This window comes from Idiotropiscis lumnitzeri, chromosome 8, assembly GCF_059441095.1.
Source record: "Idiotropiscis lumnitzeri isolate Australia: NSW breed Sydney's pygmy pipehorse chromosome 8, RoL_Ilum_1.0, whole genome shotgun sequence".
NCBI classification, from domain to species: Eukaryota; Metazoa; Chordata; class Actinopteri; order Syngnathiformes; family Syngnathidae; genus Idiotropiscis; species Idiotropiscis lumnitzeri.
In genome coordinates this window covers 8098900-8125499 of record NC_142398.1, presented here as the reverse complement: position 1 = coordinate 8125499, position 26600 = coordinate 8098900, and the positions used below count along the sequence as shown (strand labels likewise).

At 38.9% G+C, this 26600-nt stretch overlaps 1 long non-coding RNA gene across 1 annotated transcript; it reads left to right on the top strand.

Annotated features, from left to right (window-relative positions):
* Positions 1–900: 900 nt before the first annotated feature.
* On the top strand, positions 901–24846 carry LOC148331927 (uncharacterized). The gene is made up of 3 exons (XR_015844577.1): positions 901–1089; positions 7976–8095; positions 24212–24846. It is a non-coding gene; the product is annotated as an uncharacterized LOC148331927 (long non-coding RNA).
* The last annotated feature ends 1754 nt before the right edge of the window (positions 24847–26600 follow it).

Here is a 26600-nt window from a genome sequence, read left to right as displayed (position 1 = left end):
TTCTAATGTCCTTCCACGTAACTGATAGCATGCAGTTTATACTGCTTCGTTGGTGCCATTTTGGGGGGGCCTTAGCCAAAGCAATGTTTTGCACAAAGCACATAACATCTCCACATATGGGCACCTACTGGGGGCATGCCTTTCACGTCATCTTTCACGCCCACCCTTCACCCTTTAACGTCCGCATGCTGACATCACTAACGTCCACCTTTCTTCTATACAATGCTTCCAGTCAGTTTGGCGGAGTGCTCATGAAAGTCACACAACATCTACAGATGACTTAACTTAGTCCACACAAAAGGTGTTCCGCATTGTAAGGCGCGCCGTCCATTTTGGAAAAATGTACTTTTATGGTGCGACCATACGGTATCTAAATAATTTTTTTAAATGAAATATTGATTAATTCATTGTATTATTTCTATATATCTATAAAAAATCTTGATGAGAAACTTGGTTGTGAGCTTTTCTTCAAATGAATGTCACCAGACAAATTTCGAACATTAGGATAAAATAGTTTGGAGCCATATGACTATATATGTGCCATATGGATATACATATGCTATAAAAATTCAGCTAAAAAAAACCTTACATGGAAAAGTCAGCAGTCAAATGCAGTTTTTACAATACCCTTGCAATAATATTTTTCACCTCTTCTCATTATTAAATCAAGATAAACACTTACAGTAGAGTACTTTTGAAATGACTGAAAAAGTGCCTTGTAACAACTTGTGTTGGAATTTTCCACTTTCTAAACGGGGGTTGGCCATTTTTAATCAATATATGGCACTCTTGTGGATATCTTCCGGTGTTTATTTTCTCAAAGCGTGATGCGGAAAAGCATGCTCATAAAAGTTGAGGGAATGAGCTCTGCGCTCCACTGGGTGCTGAAGTGAAGTTTAAGCGTGGAGGAAGCAGAGCAGAACAAGGCTTTCTGGCTCTATGAGCAGCGGGCGGCTCTCACGGTTGTTGTTCACTGCATCCAAACGACTCTCGGAATATCGTCGAAGAGGACGTGAAGTGTTATCTGCTGTCGTAATCCGCTTCAAGGCTTATAGGATGTGAAATTAGGAGACACTAAAGGACAAACAGGTTGGGATACTCTTTTTGTTGGTTTGTCAGTTTGTTGGTTAGTTAGTTTGTTCAGTTCATTATTTCGCCCGGTCGACCAGTCAATTGAAAACAAAACATTATTTCGTTAGTTTGTTTGTTAGGTGGTTTGTATGTTTGTTGAAGTAAGATTGGTGATTATTAATTAAACATTATTATTATTAATATTATTGATTGAATAGTTGTTGAGATGTTTAATTCATTACTTGGTTGGTTGGCTGGTTATTTGGGTAGTTGGTTGTTTGGGTAGTAATTGTTTAATTAGTTGGTCGTTCTGATGGTTGGTTGGTTGGCGGCCTGGTTACTTCGGGAAGAAGATATGAACCATGAAAGGAAAGCACTGAGTACTGAGTTAAATGTCAAGAGCAAACTCATCTCAGAGGAGCGACTGTTGCTTGATGACGTTGCGTCTGTTGGGCAAACTATAAGAGGACTCCAAAATGACCCAATGACTGTTTGAGCTTCTCTTCTACTGGCTAACGACTGAGCCGTTGAAATTGAAAAAAATGCAATTAAAATCAACCCCACAGGCTTGATTATTAATTTAACCGCCAAAGATGAAAACAAAAGACATTTTCTCTACAAACAGTCTAACATCTAAAACATTTTCGCTTGTATTTTATTTTTTTAAAGAAATGTTTTTTCAATTTTAGTTTATTTTGTTAGTTTTTGTTAACTAAAACAACCTTGGTACACAACAGTGTGTAACATAGCAAAGGCAGCCGGCATGCATCGCTGTCATAACTAATCACACCAATCTCCCATGATGCATCATTAAGTCAGGCCATTACAGGGCTGAAGAGTTCATCAGCTCAATAATTCAACCTGTGGCTCAATGAGGCTTTTTTATTTATTTATTTATTTTTTTGACAAACCGGAATTCGTTGACCTGTGCTGGATGCCGTTAATTGGATCGGCCTGCCACTCACTGACGAGTCTGCCGGGAGTTTAATTGCGACAAAGCTCGGCCGACCTGTCCGATCCCGTTTATCTCGTTTACGTCTCAACCGGGGAAGTCAGACGGATTATCGGCAGAGGTGCCGACGTCGCTGTTAAAGGAGGTTTTGTCATTAGAGGAGCAGTATCAGAGTTGAGGCTCATGTTTTTCCACCAGGGAGATGACTGGCTATTGCATCTGACGTTTGTATAATGCCGTTAAACACATTTGGTTGCTGCTCACGTTTTCCTGAAAATGACCTGTATATTCCCAGCCAGTATGAGAGATGCAAGTTGGAGTGTTACTTGAAAACAGTCATAGATTTGCTAGAATAGAGTCACGATATGAGAAAAAAAAATGTTACTCTAGAAGAAAAAAGTTGGAGTGTACGAGTAAAAAAAAAAAAAAAAAAAATGTTCCTAGAATAAAGTCTAGGACAGAGGTATTCATTTAAAAGTCACAGAGGTCCACGACTAAAATTTTTTCCAATTAAAAGGTCCGAACCAAAGTCCAACTTCCCTTAATGTCTAGCCTCTGTTCACATTTTTATATAGTTTCAATATTTAGTCATTTTCTACAGAGCGCACTTATATACTAAATATTTAGCAATGTTCCCATTAAACACCTTTGCCAGTCAAACAAATATAAGGCGTTTATTTCACATTCAAGAAAATGTGGCTCCAGGAACTTAAGTTTGTCACTTCCAGAAAAAAAACAGTCAAATATCTCCTGCAGAAATATATCAAGTGCTAAGCATTGAGTTTCCATCTTTAACCTTTTTTTTCTTAAATCAAAGCGTTATCAGCCTAAAAAAAACGGAAAACCTAATTATCCAAGTAAAACAGGTCAACATGTTCAGTACACAATCAATAAAAATGGCTGTCCTCATGAAAAACTAATACAAAATGAGCTTTGACACCACCTTTTCTTTTGAATATTTTTTCAACTTCTCTTAATGAGAAAAATGAGTTTGTGACTGCCCTGCCAGTGATTTAAATCTGGGTTGGAACGGAGTCAGGGCCATTGGGATTTGGTCGATTATTTCACACATCTGGCCTTTGTGTTTTCCTTTAAATAATGTTTGTGCAACCGCATTTAAGCACTCCTTCACAACTTCCCCATCACTGAATGTTTTAGTTTACTTTTAGTGAACATTCGTTTGCATGCCGCTGGGCTGTAAACGAAAATGTAAACATCTGTTACACTGCACTCGAAGTTCGATGTTTTTGCGTGCGCTCACCTCAAACTTCAGCGGATAACTTTGCAAAAAAGGGCGGTGCTTTGTTCCGTAGTGGCGCGTCGCAATGTTGCGACGGTTTCGGTGCATATGATGCACACTGGTTTTGAATCGGCTGCAGCCAGAACGAAACTAAATTTCTCCGTCCATTCATTTAAAACAACACGCATCGACCTTGCTAACTTTTTAACATGGCAAACTGTCAGCAGCACTCTCTTCCGGTCTGCTGCGCAATTGGCAGTGGATCGTAAACAAAAGATTTGATTAGCTCAAATCAGTGACGCCTTTTCCGTTTTAACTAGAATTGCAGCATCAACTTTTGCGAATGCGCCCTGAAAGAAATTCATCATAGATTGGTCATGGGTCATGAACCATCTGTCGGTCCGGATCCGGACCGCGGTCCGCCATTTGGTGATGCCTGGTCTAGGATATTGAGTATAAATTTTTAATATTCCACGAATATAGTCACGATACTGTAAGACATGTCATGTCATGTCATTATCCACACCGCTCATCCTGTACAGGGTCGCGGGAGGGTGCTGGAGCCTATCCCAGCTGACTCCGGGCGAAAGGTGCACTTCAGCCTGAACTGGTCGCCAGCCAGCCACAGGGCAGACAAAGACACCGTCACTGAGTGGGAACTGAACCCACGCTGTGTGCACACAAGGAATTGGGGATGATGGGTTGTCTCCAAGTGCCCACTTCGCAGTTGCGAAAGCGCAACTAGAGCGCCACATGTGAAAAGAGTGAAAGGCGCTACTTTGATTGGCCATGATTGAGGATTGCTGTGTGCACAGTGGTGCAGCCCTCCCTCTTGTAGACCCGCCAGCCTGCACTCGTCTGCAAAATTGCTAACGTCGAGTCCAACTTGCCTCCTCAAGTGCCTTGCCGCCTCAAGAGTTATATCAAGTGCCTTTCAAGATAAATGGCGGGAAATACTCGTGTAATGCTTTGAGAATTAAGCTGTAAAGTTCAACTGATTTTCTTCTATGATGTAAAAGACAAAACTAGAGATCATAATTCTTGAACTCATATGAATTGTTTTTTGATGTAAAAAAATTGATCATATCCATCATTGCTGTTTTTATCATTTTTTACGAAAACTTAAAATGTTTCCGCAGGTCCTAATGATAGTGTTAAAATGTCAAACAAGTATTGTGCTTATGTGTAAACACTTTCAGTTGTTATTAAATTCTGTGTGGAATAAATTGGGCAAAGTGCCTGCATGGGCGCCAGTTTGAGCTGCAAGCCATGTTGACAGCTGTGGCAGCCGCGTGGGAACCGGGAAGCTCTAATTGAATGGAAAGGCACTTCCCGGCTGCTTCGTTTCCTTTCGCAAGGGGTATATATAGAAGTTAGAGGGAGATTCGAGTGGTGCAACCGTTTAAAAGCGTTTTAAAATGGAGCAATCTCATTTGAAATTTACCAGTTCCCAAAATGAAACATTTTGGCCCTTTTCACCCCACTAATGGCCGTGACGTGACGTAGGCTATGCGGGTCTGGAACTCAACGTGCTTACCGTGGTAACATTTCCCCGATCTCGCCTACACGGATGAAGAGATTTATGACGGGAGTTTTTGGCCTCATTTCTCAACGGTGAAGCAGGTTCTGTCAAAGGAGAAACAGCCAGTGTGCATTGAAACTTATACAAAGACGATGGCTGTGCTGCTCAAGACTGCTAAGCCCCAATGTGGATACAAATTGGAAGAAAAAAGTTAAAGGGTCCGATCAAAAAAAGAGAAAATAGTCAGATTGTTGGAAGAAAAAAAAGCTGGAAAATTTTGAAGGAACAAGTTGCAATTTTTGAAAAACAATTGTGCAATTATAAAAAGTTGGGATGTAGCAAGTGTAAATTATACGGTATAAGTAAAATTGTAAAGTTATGAGTAAGAAAAAAAAGTATTGTGAAGCCACAATAAAATATTTCAAGGTTTTGCAGGAATAAAGTCCGAATCTTACAAAAAATGAAAGAATAAAGTTGGAATCTTACGGAAAAAAACATTATATTGTTAAATGGAAAGTTACAAAAGTTGAGTCATTAAGTCAAAAAATATATAAAATAATGAGAAAAAGGATGTGAAGTTATAAGAATAAAGTCCAAAAGTTCTTATAAGTCAAGCCAAGGTATCCAGTGTCAGTCAAAAAATGAAAAAGCACTTTCCCAAAGTTCCACATTTGTGATGTTGGCGCTGTTTTGGGCCCATTACTTTCCTATTTTGAAGCCGAGTGTGAAATGGGCTTTAAATCACTTTGGTCGCTCGCAGCCACATTAGCGACTCCCGCGAAAAAGCCGTCTTATCTGTTTGGTTGCAAATGAGCAAAGTCATTATTGCGCTTTTTTTGGGGTTGGCGAAATGCAGTCCAACCCCAAATCCTCTTAAAGACGGCGCAGCGCGGGAGGAAATGAATGCACAGGGGACACACCAGAGGGCACCTTCTCCAATCCTGTCACCAGCTTCATTTGAAATTATCTGCTTAAGTGGTAAAAAAATAATAAAATGCTCCTCCTGGCCTTGCAGTTCATTATGAGGGGATTTCGGTCATTTTTGAAAATGTTCTCCTATACACTGTCAGAAAATTTCGAATTGAATCCCTGTTTCTAGTTAGAAAAGGTAATTGGTGAAAGCACCGCGTTTGTAAATTTTTATTTGCATGTAAGCTACAAACAAGCGCTAGGCTTGTGTGAATGCTTTTCAAAAGGGCACACTGTTGAACGGAATACAGAATTCAAATAATAAACAGGTGGTCATCTAGACCAGCTGTGGGTCGTTTTTTTAAACGAACTGTCAACAGTTCATAGGAAGACTAAAAAATCTTGATGGTTGTCTACGTTTGTGCTTTTTGGCCTGTCTTTGATTCCCAGAAAGCACTGCGGCATGTACTGCTGAGATAGGCCCGTCATAATGTCTGTAATCCTTGATATTTGAGTGAATTATGTTACGCCTTGAATGTGTCTTAATGAACCGTCGCGTTGAATGTAAGTTGCACGTTGTTAACATGAAACCGTGCCTTGGCCAGAGTACGGCTATCACTCATCAGTGATCAGTCACGACAGTCGACAGCTGTTCAAACGCTGGTTTACTCTTTAATGAGAAGTGTATTTTTTATGCACTTCTGGTCTTCTTTCACCATTTTGGTTTTGATGATTTTTTTACTTCCAATGGCTGATTCAACCCTCATGCATATTGAAGAAAACAGCTTGTGAATAACTGTACACTGTCTTGTCTCGTGCATTTTTCAACGTTATTTTCAACATTTTAAAATGATAAACTATATCATTGTATGACATTAGGGCACATTAATTGTCTTACATTTAATTGGATGAAATTAACTGTAGGGGGGGGCGTTAGAAGCAACAAAAGAGCCATCCAAGCCCCATCAGTCATTCCTCAAGTGTGCCTAATGTGAGTGGAGGTCCTCTCCCAGGCAGGGGAGCATGGCCCCTTTAATTACAAGTGCCGGACAAATGTCAGCTGTGGGGGTTCAGTCGTCATGCGTTTGTGTTCTATCGGCCTCCGGCGGCGAGGCGAGCTTCTCAGCTCTCGTTCTCTCTCTGTGTCTCTTTGGGAGATCGAAAATGACAGCATCCCCACTCTCATCTCATCTGACTCTCAGGAAAGTGTCTGCTGTGATGAATCATCTCATCATGTTGAGATGGAGAAGAGGAGGGGCGGTAAGCGGACACACATTTCCTGTTTGTACGATTCGAAACGCACCCTTCAATGGCTATTTAGTAAAAAAAAAAAAAAAGCACTTTACAAAGGTGACTTGATTTTTTTTTTTTGCGAATCCGGGCTTAAGAGTGTTGTACAAAGGCATTGAAGTAGAGTCAACTCATGTCACAATTAGCTTTGGCTAATAGTGAACAATTCTTAAAGGTGAAGTCAACCCCAATAAATATTTGCAAAAATATGTGCCTTCCCGAGTCCAAACATGGCATTCTGATTAAGCAAAATCAGCAAAACGTACATGATTTTAGCCTACTTCCTGTAGAGTGTTGTGTTCCTTCTTAAAAAAAAAAAAAGAAAAAACAAAACACCTTTTATTTCTTTTTTTTGTGTGCTGGAATGGCATTTCCATTAATTTCAACGGGGAATGATGATTTTAGACACAAGTGTTCTCAGTTGCGAACGTAGCCACAAAAACCTCGTATCTGAAGGCACCACTGTATGCGACAACTGTTAGCATCTTCAAATTTTCCCACTTCTCTTTTGAAACTGTACCCAACGACAGAGAAATGAAACATCCTTATCAATGTATGTTAGCATAGCACAGCATAGTTTTATCATTTTTCTTTTTAAATAGTATTTGGTTTCTTACCTTATGTAAAATCCCTCTCAAGCTGCCTTAAAACTTTTTGCTGTCAGGTCGCTATCTTCCTACATATTAGCATGCCAACTGTTTGCATATTTGCATTTTATACATTTTTGTTCAAAATCTGACTAGTATTTTATTAGTTCTCTTCTGAAGCAGCGCCCGACTACAGCTCACTGATGTAAAATCCTTGTTATTCCTCCTTGCAACTCAAAAGTATACAGCTTGCTTGCTAGAATTTAGCATGCCAACTGTTAGCATGTTCGAACTTTATAGCCTCTGAATGTCCTTTTTTATAAAGCATAACCGATTTGATGAGGCAAATTCCTTTTTATGTTCCACATTAATCAGTGAGCTCCTCTTGCTCCTCCTCCTTGCAGTGCATGCGACACCCCGGGGTACTGTTCCTGCCCGGTCAGTGGCGTGTTCAGAATGGGAGCGTCTTAATTAGGCCTCTGATGCTCCAATCAAGACATAATGACGGGCATGTCTCTGCAGAGGTGAGCTGGCTGTTTGCTAATAAAAAAAATAATTTAAAAAAAAAACGGCAGCAACGTGAATTCAAGTTGTTTTAATGTGTAGATAAGCTTTGTGAGTGGGGGTAGTGAATGCGTGTATGAGGGAAGCAAATTGCTAATGACTTAAAATTTGGGATTTTCAGTTTTATTTTTTACTCAAATTTAGTTGAGTTTTTAAAAAATGCAGTAACAAACTTCTCATTGGCTAACTTGGCACATTGGCTAACTTGGCACATTAGCTTGCTGATTCATAGTGTGTTAGCATTTTATCCATTTTCATTTGAAATCTGAACTGAAGATAGACATGATGTGAACTCTTAATCGATCTAATGTTGCAGTTTTTTTTATACACTTTTATTGTTAACTTTCTATATGTTAGCATAACGCTTTTTCTCTTTTTAGCATTTTGTCAGTTCTGTTTTAAATAGTGCCCAAGTACAAGGGATGATGTAAATTATTCATTTTGTATCGTGTTTTTTTGCATCCAGATTGCTATCTTGCGCCATTTTAGCATATCTAATGTTAGCATTTTGGCAATTTCCATTGAAAATTCATCTTGACTACAGAGCATTATGTATAAAACTTGAAGGTCTGCATTTTTGTTTTCTACACTGTAGTTAGTGGGCAGGTTATGCCAAAAAGTGTGTGTGTGTGTGTGTATGGGCCGGGATGCTGCGGTAAGGCAGGTTGAAGGCAAGAATGCAAAACGACTGTAAAATCACATTCAACCAAACAGATAACAAATAAAACAAACGATAGCTTCTAATAAACGTGTTCATTTACGTGCATATATGTTGAATGGACCGAGGTACAGTAATTGGATTGGTTTAAGTTTGTATGTTGTGTTTGCTTCAATATGTGCGTTGTGTATGTATGGTGTAATTAGAAAAATCAAAGTAAAGTCACCTACCATCTTAACATATGTCAGCAGCTCAATGTGGTTATGTTCTTAAAACTCTACTCTCTGTACCCAGGTTGCTATCGTGCACTTTGTTAGCATAGCAACAGTTAGCGTTTTAATATTGGATCAATTTCCATTCCAAGGCAATTTAGGAAGCACTTATTTCTAAGACATCTTTTATTAGTCCTTCCAGTTCAGAGTGAACATCGATATTGTTGGAATTGTATGGATGCATTTCATCTCTTTATTTTACCCGCAAATCCCCAGAGCCTGCGCCAAGATGAGATGTTTGCCCAAGTGGCAGCTTTCAATGGAACATATATAAATACAATCAGATGACTTGGGTGTCACAGGCTATTGAAATATGAGGCCTGTGGTCGTAAAAGAGATGTAATCATGCTGGCCCTTGTGAACAGCTCACACATGAATATCTTCTTCATCTCCAAGCTGCTACTCCCACGCACTTGTCGTCTGAAGGGATTTTTCACGCTAACACACATCATTCTTCCTCACACTAGAGTGATGGTTTCCTCATCTTGACATCCGCCGGGCCTCTTCGTCACGTACAGAACCTCCACTGTGTGGTCTTTGTAGAAGGCCTATGTGGTTGGTTCTCCATGGGGGGAGGGAAGTGTTTTGTTTTTTTTTTTGTTCTGCAGAAGGGGGATGATTATAAAATAGCCTATCCAATCTGACAACCATGTACACAGCCATACCGTAGGAGGAGGATGCCGCACAAAAATTATATTGACAGCTAATTTTCATGTGTTTACATAAAAATACAATAAAAAATGGATAAGGATTTACTAGTGGGAATATCACCATGTTTGTTCTCCTCCTGTTTTTTCTTTTTTAACATTTACTAACAACAAAATGTGTCCAGCCCCTCTCTTACATAGACTGTTACAGTTACACTATCCACGAAGATAGCCAGATAGCACACTACGTTCTGTAGTTGTATCTGTATTGGTAGTGGTAGTCATATCAATAAAAATGATGAAAAACAACATGTTTGATCACATTCCCAGCACCCACAGGACTGGAGTGAAACACAATTTAGCAGTGCTAATGCTACATGCTTTTTGCTAGCAAATTGGCCCGTCTCAACAATTGGCAGTTCGTTGACAAATGTAAGTAGACAAGTTTTGAACAAAGTATATCCTAGAATAAGCACACAAATATAAAAATATCCTCCTTGTGACAAAAAAAAAGTAGCATTTCGTTGGATATCATTTCCACCGTGCTTTTTGACTCCAAATTAATTCTCATTGCTTTCGCGAACAAATGGGCAGCTCCAATGCTTTCTGCTTGAAGAGATAGCAAAATTAGCCATGAAAGACAATAAGTGTAACCAACTACATTGTATCTGCTTGCAGAAAATAAGAACGCTACAAAAAAGAATGTGGTGGAACAGTAGAGGAGATAACGTTATCAACTGGTGCTAATGCTCCTGTAAACATATAACAAGAAAACTATAAAGCAGAACACGTCTTACCAACCGCTTTGTGCTAATGCTACATGTTATTTGATAGCAGAAATCTATTTAATTACAATCAACAATGCATCTCACTGACCGCTTTACCACGACCTACAGGACTGGAGCAGAATATTTTTCACCGGTACTAATTAGACCGAGCAGAAAGCAAATAAATTACCATTAACTACAACAAGTCTCAATGTCCCAAACTTATTGACAAAGGTGAGTAAACAAACTTTGAAAAATGTCTTAATGATGCCACGGTAATGTTGAAAGGTGTCTTCACTCTTCACTGTCCTTGGCTGCAGGATAAACACGTTTTCCGCCACCTCCATCGCAGTGAAATGATGGATGGGGAGACTTTTCTTTTCTTTTGGCAAAGCAATCATTAGCTGCAGAGATTGGGATGAATCACGCTTTTATGTCGAGGTGTTCTGGAAGGTTACAACTCAAAGTCGGCTTCTCCCCACGGTCGTACGCCAAAGTTAAGACGGGACCCCAGGAGAGTGACGTTTGTTTCGCTTTAGGATGACATCATCAGACATTGAGGATTAAGAGGCCTGAGGTTAAATTACCGCAAAAGAGTTTCAAGCAGATGTGCAAAACTTTTCCCTCCTGAAGTCGTGAAACGACAGCTCGTGCATTATTCATGGAATCTGCTCACCTTTAAAGGTGACAGGACGGGAAGTGGCATCCTACCTTTTTGTCACTCCGGAGGGTCCTGACAAGGTTTCATCTTCTTAGGACACAAATTGATCAGGATGTTGCACATTTTATTTTGAAGGAGACATTTTTGGGGTGGATTTCATGAAAATGGGCCTTGTAAAGTTTAGAAATAAATTAGCCCCCCCATCACTAGATTCACTGAACAACATCAAATTTCGTGGGCATATCGCTCATAACATTGCGCACGAAAAAGTCTCAGGCTCCAAGCCCGAAATTGAATAGGAAGTTGTCCATATTCTTTGAGCGCCGTTGACAAGAAATGTCATCCATGGTAATCGTACTAAAGGAGCGCCCCTCATGTCAATTGCCATCAGCAATGTTTTTTTTTACGAGAATGGACGGAGAAAAGTTTTGGGAAACTCATGTTTGATCATTTAGCTATCAGAAAATGTTGATGATGGCCATCAGATAGCAGCAGTAGTTCTCTTTTGGATGAGCTCACGGTAGACACTTACAAGCAGCTTTTGATCGATCAAGGTGTTTCTCATGTTAAATCCACTACAAAGAGTGTCACAAAAGACAGGAAACATTACTGAGATGATTTAAATTTAGAATTAGGAGTGATGACGTAATATACATACATACATGCATACAACCATGCGTGCATGGCACACGTGCGCACACACACACACACACACGCTACTAAATACTCCTATTGCTATTAAACAGCTTGCAAATAGTTTGTAAAGTTTGTCAAATATGAAATTAGTACACTGGTGATATTTGTAAAGCCATCAAAAGCACATTTTCATTGTGTTTGGTCTTGGTATTTTATAGAAAAACTAGACTGCTCGGCTGTCTGAGGTGTCACTGAAGCAAAATTATTGGCATCAAAAGCCTGTATCCCCACGAAGGTTTGCCAATAGACGCAGATGTTGATTTTTCTTCAAGGTTCGTTCAAGTTTGCAAATGGTTCGCCAGACGTTGGCCAACAATTTTTCGTTTCACTTTTTCTTGTGTTTGCAGTTCTTTGAGGGTTTCCCTTGAAAAAGGTGGCGCGAGGTCCCGTTCATTGCTGCATGGAACTTTAATTATTATCAGATTTTCTGACTTCCTTTTTTTGAAGGTGTTTCTAACAGTTTATTATTTAAAGTTTTATTTGTTCTGAGGATTGCAGGGTGTACGCTATATGTAGGTTGCACAGTCCCTGCGCATAGACCCAAGCCGCATTCATCCTCCACTCATTTGTCAACTATTTGGAAAAGCAGAGAGAGAGCAAAGGGGGAAAAAAGGGAGTGGGGATGAGAGTTGCCGCCGGGGGCACTTCGCTACACTTCACAGGCAGCCAACTAATTACTTTTCTTCCTAACTAACTAACGAGGACTCTCGGAACAGCAGGGGGAACAACAAATATCTTACAGGCCCCGGCATAATCCCCCCACATGGTATATATGGTCTTACATAAGCAAAGGATAAAGTATGACTCGAAAAGAAGGTCAAGAGGCAGGTGATACACAGCAAGTCGGGAACCAAACTCTGACATGAAGAGTGCGTTATGGATACCCCTGACCCTTAAAATATTGCCTATTTTAAGAGTTTAAGCACATTATATGTCCCAAATTAAGAAAAGGCAACATCCATCCATCCATTCTCTGTACCGCTTCTCTTCACTCGGGTCGCGGGGGCTGCTGGAGCCTATTCCAGGTATCTTCGGGCAGTAGGCGGGGTACATCCTGAACTGGTTGCCAGCCAATCGCAGGGCACACCGAGACAAACAACCATCCGCGCTCACACCCATACCTAGGGGCAATTTAGAGTGTTCAATTAACCTGCCACGCATGTTTTTGGAATGTGGGAGGAAACCGGAGTGCCCGGAGGAAACCCACGCAGGCACGCGGAGAACATGCAAACTCCACACAGGATGGCCGAAGCCGGATTCGCACTGTGAGGCCATCATGTTAACCAGTTGTCCACCGTTCCGCCGTCAAGGCAGCAAACTTTGATGATATCTCAATTTGGGCATTTCCACAAAATATTTCAAATTTTGCTATTCTGAAAATTGGCTTTTCTGCATTTCACAACCAAGACAAACTAAGTGTCCCTTGTATTGTCTCACAACAGATATAAGTAAAAACAACTTTGCAAACAGTTTTGGAGCAAGTGACTTGCTTGCTTTGTTGTCCTAACTAACGTTGCAAAAAATGTCAACAATGTACTGCATATTTTAATGTTGTTCGAACTTAAATTACTGTATTAGTGAATTTTTTTTTACAGTGTAGCTATAGCCGCAGCAAACTTCACAACAAACAGCAGTTTGACAGATAGTGAACAATTCTTGAACAGTTCTCAAAAAACGAAGCAACTGCTTGCGTCAAGCTTTTAAGCACCACTCCCAGTTGCCATTTACTTAAAAAACAACGTAAACGTAAAACATAAGGAATTATGCATTGTGTATTTAATACCAAAGCACATTATTAACTTGGTCTTGTGAAAATTCGCTCGTTTAAATCTACTTCTGAGATTGGCTGCCATAATTGTAAACCTTTAAACTAATCACTGGTATGTAATCTTTGTTCTCTTTGGAAACAACAAATATTATTGCAGCTTAGGTGAAACGGTTGTCTTGTGCATGTCATCATTCATTTTTGTGTCACAAATATTTATTCAACTGTCCCCTGGTGGCCAAGGTTAAGCACACCAGAATGAGCTGCAGGGGGGCCTTTGAATTATCGTGGTGCACAAACTCTTTTAATTCCTTACATTGTAATTCAATTTGTTGTTACTCGAAGTTTTTGTAAAGCATAATACTGTAGAGGAGCTATTTTTATTACTGGTTTGAAAAACGTGTTAAAATGTTGTTTGTAATGTGCCGGGACAGATTAATATGATTTCCATTGAATTCAATTAGGAAAGATGATTTGAGATCTAAATTTTGTTTTTTGGTGCTTTGAGTGCGGTCACAGAATTAGTAGAATAGTAGAAAAAGTATTAAGTCAAGGAATTAAGTTGGAGAATGGTGAGTCACGAATCAGTGATGACTCACTTTTATGTACAAACACTCGACGATTAGTTACATTTAATTTCACAGCACATAAAGCTGGCTGTTATTAGTTTCCCCCCCTCACAATATGAAGCCTGCTCAAAAGCTCGTCAGCCGTGGAATATGTGATACCTCGGAATTATTGAAAATCAAATCATTCAACAATAAAGCCCATCTGGCTGCCACGTGCCCACCTACTCACTCACTCACTCGTCTTAAAAGCAAACCCTGTTATCATTCAGCCCTCGTCTTAATGCGTCTCAAGATAAGACATGAGTGCTGTTGGTTTGTTTTTTCTAAATGGAAGAGATTTGTTTCTTTACTTCCTCACAGACATTGTCTTCACCTGCATATGAAAGGTGGAAAATTTTGCTGGTGTCTAATGTGTAAAGTGCAGCATAAAAGCATCCTAATTAGCATATAGCACACGTCAATCCCTGCAAATGTGACATTTATCGGCAGCTGACGTCTTGGAATGGAACAAAATTACTCCAACAGAATGAATTGTGTCTCAAATGGGCCATCTTTCACGCTTCTGAATTTGTGAACTGTATGTGTGATTGCCTGACTGTGATTAATGTTACAAACTGGCTGACTGGTGACAGGACAGGACAGAAAAGCTGCTGTCCATCATTTGTGCTAACTGGACACATGATTAGGTACACCTGCACAGTGGCATCCAATTCAAGAGCATACAAAGTATTTAATGTTAAATTTGCCCACTCAGCATCCACTTCAGCCTGATAATCCTGGAAGGGGGATTCCCCCATCTGTGGTCCCTTCTCAAGGCTTCTCACTTTTCCCCTAATGGGGTTTTGAGTTTTTCCTTGCCCTTCTGGAGGTTAAGATCAGGGGATGTTGATTGTGGTTATGTAAAGACCTGTCTGCGATTAAGGGCTATACCAATGAAATTGACTTGAGGGGGAAAAAAAATTAAAAAGTTGAAAAGCAACTAGTACAATGTTGTACTATGAAGACGATGAAGTTACAATATCATGACAAAAAATGTTAATCTTACAAAAAAATGTGATGGTTGAAGAATAAAATTGTAATATTCTGTGGGGGAATTCATTCTTATTAATCAACCATTTGTTTAATTGAATCATTTGTTTTTTAAAGGTAGATTATTTCATGTAAATAATAAATAATAATAATTAAATATTAATCATTAATCAACCATTTTTACAAGTACAGTATTTGACCAGAAATGTATCTCTACAATAGTTTATTTTAGTAATAGAATAGTAGAATTCATTCTCATATCAAAATATTTGTTCTAATTAATTTAACTATAGTCAATCTACCAATCTAGTTTATTTTAATAATAAAATAAGTTCTCATTTTATTCTCATTTGTATTTTTCTACAATTACTTAAATTGCAATTACTGAACCAAATATTTAATAAAATAGATTTTAAGCATCTAAAATACAAATGTAAAATAGTTTATTATCATAAAAATACTGATTAATTCTAGTATATTTTCAAGTCAATTTGATTGTAATTAATCAATTATAGATTAAAAGAATGAATAAATTAATATTGAAATTAAAATGATAAGTGTACAGAATATAATATTTTTTAATTTAGTCATTTTTATTTGATTTTTTATGTATTATTTTATGACAATAATTGAACCAATTCGATGAAAATGCAGCTGTGCTCATGTGCTCTTGCTCCACCAGGAGCTATGAATTAATCTTTATCAAAATAAAAAAATCTGATCTTTTTGATCCATAAATATTTTGGTCTTACAGTTTCGTCTTACGATAAAATGAAGGCAAAATAACCAGTTATTAATATGAAAGACAGTATTTATCGACTTGAATTGCAAAACACTTTGACTTGCACTTTGTCTTTTCAGCGTTCACTACGACAACTTCACAAATTTCTACCAAACATGTGTGGCATGATAATTTTGACAAAACAATTTGAAACAAAATGAACGCAGCAAATATTAGAGGTCTGTTTATAGCGACCACCACTGGAATTACGCAGTACGATTTAATACTGTAATCCCACCAAGACACTCCCCATGTACCGTTTAAGTGACTCCGTGCTCCAATTAAATGTCAAAAGTGTTGCATGCTGCCTCCGTGATTGAGGATGCTAATTAAGACCTTGTAGGGAGTATGACATTTCCACGCCAGAGAGGCCGAGCGTAATGAGGGACGAAGCTGACAGCACGGGGTTCTCGGGGCACTCGTTCAATCGGAACCCGCTTTTTATTGATCGTGACGCCAAGCAGTATTTTGACAATAGAAGGCAGACACAGGTTTTTGTTTTATGGCAGCGCATAAAACATAGACAACCAATCTAGCGGCACGGACAAACAATGACAGATTGTTTGTTGCGCCCCTTTTTTGTGTACCGCAACGGTTCACGAAAGACCCCCTCTTGTTCACTCTAATAAGACACTTTTGGTGCAAAAAGCCCAATGTGAAAACCACTGTTAGTTAATTACCTTTGTCGCTATTTATTTAGTTGTTTAGTTAGCAAACATTTTTGTTCATTTAATTGGGTTTTGGAAAGCGACAAAAGCGACATGCACAATGTGTGAAATTTTATTTCACATCAAGATTGTCTTAGTTAGCAAAAACAAACGAAATTATCCATCCATCCATCCATTTTCGTCTTTGTCAGTTAATATCATACGAGAGCTGTCATGGTTCATTTTAAATGTGTTTATTTTGGTTTTGCTGTACATTCGTAGCTACTGAAGAAGGAAAGTCAAACAATTGCTTAACATTTGTAGGTTGCTGTTTTACACAATACTTTGTGACGAGTTTTTTTATTTTTCCTTCAACAAATAATCCATATATTTAAAAAAAACAAAACTAATTAAAACTGAAAATAATAAAAACTAAATTAATACAACGCATATTTCCACCAACGTTAGAATACAAACTCACTTTATTGCTCTGAAAACTAGATAAAACTAACTTATTTTAAAAGCCAAAATGAAATAAAAACTAACTAATAAGAAAATCAAAAACTACTAAAACCTGTTCACAACTGGAAAAATATATATATATTTTTTTTTTTTTAATTGTGAAAGCAACAAAATGAATACCTTATTTTTTGTAACTATTAGTCACCCCAGTGTAAAAATGCATCATGAAGGTGAAAAAAAACATGGCCTATCTACAGGGCTTTGTGGACTTAATGATCAAATTATAGCATTTGTAAAATTTATTCTGAAGGAACTCTGACTTTTTTCCAAGTAAATTCTGGTGTTGCGCAGCAAGGGTTTGTTTATGCGACTGCATGATTTATTTTGCTCTTATTCAGCCCCCTAAATCCAATGCAATTCCGCCTGCAGGGGGTCCCGAATTTGCCTCGTAGAGCTGTCAAACTGAGCTACAGGGTTGGTAATCTTTTTTTTTGTTGTTTAAAGAATATGCTGGCTGCTTTACTATGTGTTCCTTACTCGAAACCTGCCATTTAAAGTGTCACAAAAATCTGCAACAGAATGCAGCATATCGGGTCGAACAACAACTCGCGACGTTCTGGGAAATTTGTCAGTCTGAATTTTCAGAGCTTTGGTAAATGCATGGAACGAATGCAACAAAATTCCACTCAATTGTGGCCGTGATATCCTGCCTTTGTTATGACGGCGACGTTTGTATAACACAGAAAAAAAAAACAAATATACATACGTTGTTGTTGTTTAAAGTCATAGTGTTACGGTAAAATAACTAAAATATGAGAAAAACATTGTAATGTCCTGAGAATAAGTGTTAAGATGAAAATAAAAATCATAATATCATCAATAAAATAATTGACAACAATTGTAATGTTACGAGACTAGTCCAACTAAAACAAACTGATGGGTAAATTTTTAAGTATCTTTGTGTCGAAGCGGCTACACAAACTGATTGGCTAGCAGAAAGAAAGAAGGCGGGGACTTGCTGAGACAAACTGTATACGTACTAACGTTACATATCATCGCCAGGACTGTTCAGACCCAGCTTTCCTACTTTGCGATAATTTATTCACCTACCAAACAAGAAAATGTTGCTGTCTCATGTTTTAATTATGCTAACTGCTGAAACTAACCTATGCTCTGTGTGTGTGGGGGTGTGTACGCGTGTGTGTGTCTCCCTTTGTTTGTATGTAGACCTATGTACTCCGTTGTTGTGTTTTTATGTATTATGTGTGTGTTTGTGTCTGAGTGTTTCCCTGTGTGTGTACCGATCTGTGTTTCTGTGTGTGTGCTTCAGTGTGTGTCTGTAGCTTTGTGTGTTTTTTTCTGTCCCTGTTTTTCTATGTAGGCCGGGGTGTCCCTGTTTGTGTCTTTGTACGTGTTCACTGTGTGTGTGCAGGGGTGCGTGCATGTGTGTGCGCGTGTGTTTAAGTATATGCATCCTCAACCCTTCATGACGCACACGCCGACTTGAATTTCAGTCTGTAGGGATTCCCAAATAGATGACCGCACGATAAGCGTCCTTTCCAGAATGCTTAATCTCCACCCTCAGCCCCCTCCACTCCTCCAGCCAGCTTTGGGATGACGACGTTTGCCGTCAAAGTCGGATCGTTCCATCTGCGCCTGAATTGATTGGTCCCTCTCTGGGCCGTCTCGTTGGTGCCGCTCGGCTCGCATGATTGAGGTGCATCCTAATGACGTCCCGGAGGCCAGGTGCCGTTATTGAAGGCGGACGCGGCATCATGAGCGGCACACGCCAGACTGCTGGAAATTGAAATTGGCTTTAAAAAAAATTCCATTAGGTGATCTTGCCAGGCCAAAATGGAAAAGGAAAGGAAAGGAAACTCCGGTTTTCTTCCACATTCCAAAAACATGCATGACATATTAATTGAACAGTCTAAATTGTCCCTCGGTATTTGTGAGTGTGAATGTTCATCTTTTTGTGCCCTGCAATTTTCTGGCAACCAGTTCCCAACCGAAAACGGCTGAGATGGGCTCCAGTAAGCCTTGTGAGGAGAAACGGATCGGATGAGGGATGGATGGATAGATAGCTGTAGTGTGAAGGATTCATTCACAGCATTCACTTTGCCATTGTGAAAAGAACTCAGCTACTTTTAATGGAGGACATTTGAATGCTTGTTTCTCAGCATTCACACAAATACCACCCTGTATCGAGCATTGTTATTAACACTACTTCTACTTTACTTTGATGTTTTGGTTGTCGGCCCAAAGAATGCTTGAATTGAGGCATTCACACGTATACATTCTGCATCCTACTTATATAGGGAGAATTAATGTTTGGTTCTGAGTGTGCTATATGTACAGTACTACTTAATTGTTTTGATGTGAAAGCTTGATTCTCAGCATTAACATTCTATACCACATGTACTCATAGGGCAGACACGGATACTTGGTTCTCAGCATTTACACAACAAAAGGTGTGTGAAATATATGTTTAGGTTCTCTGCAGTTGTGCCAACATGCTGTATAGAGACTATATACGATGTAGAATGCCAAGAGAGAAGTTGTGAGTGCTTGGTTATCACCTTTTATACAAATGTTTTCATGTCTGTGTAATGAATCACATGTTGGCTCTTTGAGAGGTTGTGTGACTTTGACTGACAAAAAAACAACATCCCTTTAAAAAAAAAAAAAAATAGTAGGCGCATTTAGCCTTTTATTGTCGTACATAAAAGCAGCCATTACGGACACAATGTCACCCTCCTCACTTCTGAATTAATGGAGCTGGTCCAGGGAAGATGGCCGCCATTAACGGGTGGGGGTAGGAAGGCAGGACGACGCTTCTTGTCGCTCATCCATCCGCCATGTGTGATGACAAGTTCATTGCTGTGTCACAACCTTGAACATGCAGCTAGGATGCTTTATTACGGCAAGGTAGTATTCTCTATTTTGTTGTGTTCTCTCACTTATTCTAAATTTACGTTCTAGCAGATCTTTTTCAAATATTTATTTGGTGCCATTTTTTGTCAATTTGGTGCCAAGGAACTATTTTGAAATGAGTTGAGGAGACTTTATATTTGTGGCAGGGCTCAGTCCGTGCTGTATTCATTTTCTACTCCAGCACTATAGATGGCGCTAATGCCAGCTTGTTTTTCCATCACGGCTCCATCCGCGGGATGGAATGGGGTATCACCTGATTCAAATAGACTGGAGGAAAAAAAACATTTGTTTCCTTTTATTTCCGCACCATTCTTAAAGGTTGTGTTCCTTTTCTGCTCCAGAGAAGGTGGGGAACTGCCCCATTTGGAGCCCACCCAATGGAATTACATTATTTAAAGGTGTATATTCGACAACCACTTTTGTTTTTTGACATATTTATTTGCGCAAATATGCTAGCTAGCTAGCTAACTAATACCCAAAAAGAGGTACAATTTAGAGATCAGCCCCAATTTTGTTAGACTTCATCTCGGGTGCCAATAGTACAAATTGAACATTTTTTTTAGTCTAGTCAAGTGGGTACTTGCCCCACTTGGTCCCCAGTTTCAGTAGATTGTAACCAGCTTTACCTATCAAACATCACTCTGTGACAATAACACTCTGCAAACCCCTTCCGGTTCTCTCTCCATTACATATCATCCAGCCAACTTCAAGATCAACAGTTTAACCTTATTTTAGTTTTATTACACGATGATTACCTCATCCATCCACGCATCTCACCAGGCTGTGTGTGAAATCAACAAAAATCTAAGTGGAATAAATAAATGAAGCAGGGTCTTTAGGGACTAGCCCAAAAAGCTGCTAATCACCTAGGCATGCAAACATTTTACGGAGAGCGGCTGTGACCCAAATTTCGTTAAAATGTGCAAAAAATATGCAAAAAATATGCTAAAAGTGCTGACGCGCCGGGGCTGTTAGTCTAATTTCGCCACTTTCCTCTCCCTGTGTGTGTTGTCGGGATATTTTGTCACCTAATTACGCAACAAGATTGCGTTTTTTCTCCCCTGACTTTTCTTTCACATCATTCACTTTACTTCAGATAATTTCATTTGCATTGAAATGTCGCCATTTTAGCCGGTAGCCATTTTGGTTTAAAGGAGATTTGAGGCATGGAATTCAGGAAAGTAGCTTAGATTCACCGATTGGCATCAAATATGGCAGGCCTGTCATAACAGTATGGACAAAAAGTGTCAAAGACCCATGCCCGTAATTAAACAGGAAGTCGTCCATTTTGGATTGAGCCAGCCGTTTTAGGACAAATTCCAGAGCACATGCAACCCTGTAACTACAAGGGAATTCGGCCTCAATTAAAACCAGGTAAGCAGACAAGATCGATGGGCAGCACTACACAGTAAAGTTTTTTACAACCATGCAGTCTAATGTGGACGATGCACATCAAAGATGTGATGATCATTTTGAATGTTCTCCGCAAAAAAGAAATGTAGCCCCAGACACCGGTTTCCCCAATGAACACAAAATCTGCCTTATATGCTACGATTAATAGGACGCACAAGAAAGTCTGAGGACCCGTGATGGTAATTTAACAGGAAGTGACACATTGCATTTGACTTTGCACTCGACAGAGGATAATAGGCAATGTCATCATTTATACCAAGTTGTGACCCGGCTGGATGAGTAGAATTCCTTTTTTTTTTTTTTTTTTTTTTTTTTAACCACAGCACATCTTCTTGTCCATTCCCTTCCAATTCACTCCATTTGTGTCTCTTTTACAGTCGTCTGCCTTGTTAGGTTATTTTATAATAAATGTCTCATTTTTAGCTCTGCCCGTTCAATTCAGTTTACGTTGATTTGTTTGGTTTTGTTCAGCGCAGAGCAGCCTTGAGACTGCAATGCTAGGGCAGTGTTTCTTCAATTTGCTTTAAAAATTCTCATTCCTCAGAGAACGTGAAGGAGTCCCCATTAAAGCACTTTATGATGCTGGATGCTCTCTTTATACTGTGGATGGAATTGACTGGCAGTGGCAACCAATGCGAGCTGTACCTGAACGTCCTTCTGCGGGTCTGACAAATTAGCGGAGAGTACGCAATTTGTTTTACGCTTGAAGTCTTCTTTTTTTATTTATTTAGTTTTTTTCTTTGCACTTATTACATTTAGGAATGTTACAATGTTATTTATAATTTCACCTGTTGAGGTGATAATTGTTGTGCTGGTTACAGTATGATGAATTCATTCACTTTACTTAATTTCTCATTGGGCGGGGGGAGCCTATAGGAACCTACGTGTGATGGGATTAGTTAAATAGGAGCTTGTAAAAAGAATTGAAGTAGATTTTAAAAAACAAAAAACGAAACACCCTAATGGACAAAGGAAGCACTCTGGGCCTCTCCCGTCCCATCTGGCCTGTGTTTGGCGGTGGGAACGGAGCCCTAAAGTGGCACCCCTGAATAGAGAGGGGTGCGCCTCCGCCTCTTGGAAAGAGTGCCAGTGCCAACGGTCCGGCTTTTGTCTGGCGTACAATATCCCTCGTATCCTGGAAGTTATACGCTCGTATAATGGAAAGACATGCATTTTGTTCAAGTGCAAATGATAAAATGGGATTACTTTAGGGAGGGGATTCAAGCTGGTTGGATGTTGCTTTGTCAAACTGTCATCTTGGCAAAACCATTGTAATGTTTCATCGGCACTGCTAGAGGACCACACACGACCATGCACTTTCTAATCAAATGCATGGCATCTTTTTAAAAATCTGGATAAAATCTCAAACCCATTGAACTGCAGTTGGAATTTTTTTTTTGTAATCCCAAAGAATTTTTCAAAAAACACTGATAAATCACCATTGTGTATTTTCCACTGAAAACAGGTGTTATCCCTTCCCTATCCCTCGTTATTTAAAAGGATCCAAAAATCCCCATTTTTTTTCCCGCGCACTTAATTCAAACCTAAATCTCCACGATGAAAAAATGAATAGCACACGTCCCAAAATGAGAAGCAGGTTTTATTCTCTGATAGTGTTTAAATCCTTTAAGAACTGGCGATGCTATCGCCTACCGTGAAAATGTTTTGCGTTTATAGATGTTTTGTTTCTCTTTCCCCCGGTGATGAAATATGTGGCAAAACCATCGATCCCTAACTCAATTTCCTCATCGCGCAGCGCCAGAGAAAAGCAATTATTAGGTAATATGAGACGAGTCATGTGTACAATAATTAAACAGGCCTCCCTGTAGATGCTGGGATTTTGCCCCCCGCCTCCCCACCCTGAAACAGCCACTGGACCAAAACAGCCACAAACACACATCCCTGTCTATTCACACTGAAACTTAAGTCCCCGATGAGGGGCAGATTTATCTCAACCGATAGTCGTGTGGAGCCCCTTTTGTCAAGCCAGAATACAAACCTCCCCTTGGAATTATTGTGCGTGGGGGGCTGGCAAAATACTCGAGTGGATGAGAGGCAGAATGCATCAATGGACAATGTAACCTGCCACACACACAGTATATGAAATAATTTTAGAATATAGATATTATAGTATTATAAGCATTATATATACTGGACATACATGTACACACACACACATATATATATATATATATGTATATATATATGTATATATATATATATATATATATATATATATATGTAGAGAGAGAGAGAGAGGACTGTATTATTGTTATTATAATACAATATTTAAAAAATCCACAACAGGTGAACAAATGTTTATATTTAAAACTAACATTTTTATACATTTCACAACACTATCTATAAATTATTTCAAGTTCAAATGACACTATTGTCAGATGTGTTATTCATACATGACATACAACAACTGAAATAACATTCCTCTCAGACCTGCGGTGATGTAATAAAATAAATGAACAGTTCAAATAAAAAAATAATAATGATAATACTAGGTTTATATTTTTTTATTTCTAATTTATCTTTAATTTTCAGGACAGGGAAACGTATTAAATAAATAAATTATATGTTTTAATATGTTAACAATATTTAAAGCACAACATTTTAGCCTCTTTTTGTAACTTTTTTTCAGCTCATAGAAATGTTAATTTTCACACCAAATTTAAGACTATTGTACATAACTGTAAATTGCCTTTGTTAATTTGTGGTTTTCTATTACTTTTATAATTTCTTATTTGTTTTGTCTTTTCCCATTAGCATTGATGCAAAGCAAGGCAGGGGATCCACAATTCCTTGGCTGGGAACACACAAGGAAGAAGAAAGGAGCAGGAAGTGGCGACCGTGTGATGACCCGGGAAGAAAAAAAAAACGAGCAGAAATGCAGAGAGACAAATGGACGCGTGGACAAAAGCGCCCAGGGCAGGTTGGCTTCTGCTGCACACTTGATCACAAAGGCAAAGTTGGGTTGGCTCGCTGGGCTCACCGCTATGCTGCAATGAAACACACTTGAGTGGTGTTGATGGCTAATACTCAGAACTGAGCACCAAACATGAAAACATCTTGCAGCACGCTTTTCTGACTACATTTGAAGGACATTTCAAATTATGACAACTTTTAAAAACACAACTAAAAGGCTACATTTGAAGGATATTTCAAATTCATATGAAATAGATTATGGCATAATCTTCCTTCTAATGTAGCAGTCTTCTAATACAGGAGGCCACCAACAATGGTAGGGTCACGTTCTTTAAAAAAAGATAACACAATCCTGCATTTGAATGTAATGTAAAAGCCCTCAACTGCAATATAACGTCATTAACCTTCAAATTCTGCCGTCGTAGGATGGGATATTGGATTCTGTGTGTGAAAGTAGTGATGTAGTTATGAAAGGACATGAAACCAAGTGCACATTTAAAGGAACTTTCAATTGGGATGTCATGAGCCTTCAAATTTAGGCTCAAAACGATCAAGTCTATCTTGGAGGATAAGAGCCTGAAAAGGATGGTACTGATGAGTGCTTAAAAAAAACAATTGCTAAAACTAAATTGCAATTGAGGGACCTTTCAAATTGGGACAGCCTTAACATACTTAACATCATCCGCCTTCAAATGCAGCTTCTATAGGAGTTTGCAAATGGTAGTAGCGATAATAAGACATGAAAAGATCCCTGCATTTAAAAGACCTTCCAAATTGTTGCAATCTTCATGCTGTAAATTACATTTTTGATCTTCAAATGCAAGCCTCCAAAGGTTGCAGTAGCCTGCCAGGAGAAACAAAAATAGTGATTTATCCTTGGACAAAATAGCAAAAGAAAGCTGCATTTGAAGGAACCTTTGATTGGAATGTCGTCAGCCTTCAATTATATCCTCTGAACAATACTGTATTTCATTGTGTCTTTTGAAAAGCACGAAAAGAAGGATACATTTGAAGGACATTTTGAATTGGGAATGCCTTTTGATAAATCTCAACAAGTACAGTAAAATCTGATGTTAAAGACTTTTTAAATTCCTTCACTCAGCAACCTTCAAATGCTCTATCATAAAAAAGGGCGATGAAAGCTGCATTTGCTGAACCTTTTGAATGGATACAATGCAATGCAACTTGATGTATATAGCGCATTTCAAAACAGCTGGTGTAATATAAATGTGCTTGAAATTAGAACACAAATGAAAACACATAAACACATATACAATAGATACCAGAAAAACAGCACAGCAGCCACAGTCTCACGTTGAGTCGAAAGCCCAAAGAATAAAAATGTGTCTTCAAACTAGTTTTGATAGTAGACAGAGGCATGTGAAGGAGGACTGGCAGACTCCAAAGTAAAGTGCATTAAAGTGATGTAGTCTAGATGTAACGAAGGCATGGATTACTGTTTCTAAGTGCTGCTGGGAAAGAAAGAGCCCTGCATAATAACATTATAGAATACAACTTTATTTGTATTGCGCATTTCACTACAGCTGCAGCTGTAACAAAAGCGCTTTAAATAGAATATAACATAAAGTGAAAGCAGTAAATTAAAATACAAATGAATGATACTAACACGTACATACCTTCAATCACCAAAGGAATAGATCAATAGTAATAGGAGAGACAATACATTATGCAAAAAAAACTTTGAAAGAACTCTGCAATTGATGGACAGTATGATCTGTCATCTGCCTTCAAATGCAGCCTCGATACCGCAATCTGAGGCTGCCAAACGACACGGTACAAAAAAGCAGCATGCACTTGTGCTACTCTGACCCATTTTCTCAACACTTTCAAGAATCTTTTCCCTTCCTGCGTTGGGTTGGCAATGAGGGGAGGAAGGGCTCCCCCCTTCGGTGGTCCGTGTCTAGGTGAACACGAGGCCGCCTCCTCCTCCTCCTCCTCCACCATAGCAACAGTGCTTCATAGCAACAGTCTCTTTGACGGAGGATAGCCTTGGAGGCCATTCAGCGAGTGCATTTGAAGTACAATGTGCGCCACTATCACCATTCACCACCTCACGGATCACAACGTTCACAATTTATCTGCCAGCAAATTTCTTTGGACCCTTCCAGACTTTTTATTTTGATTTATTTTTGTTTCCATTTTATTCATATTAATGTTGTTTTGATACTAATGTAAAAAAATACTAAAAATGTTTATTTAAATTGAAAAA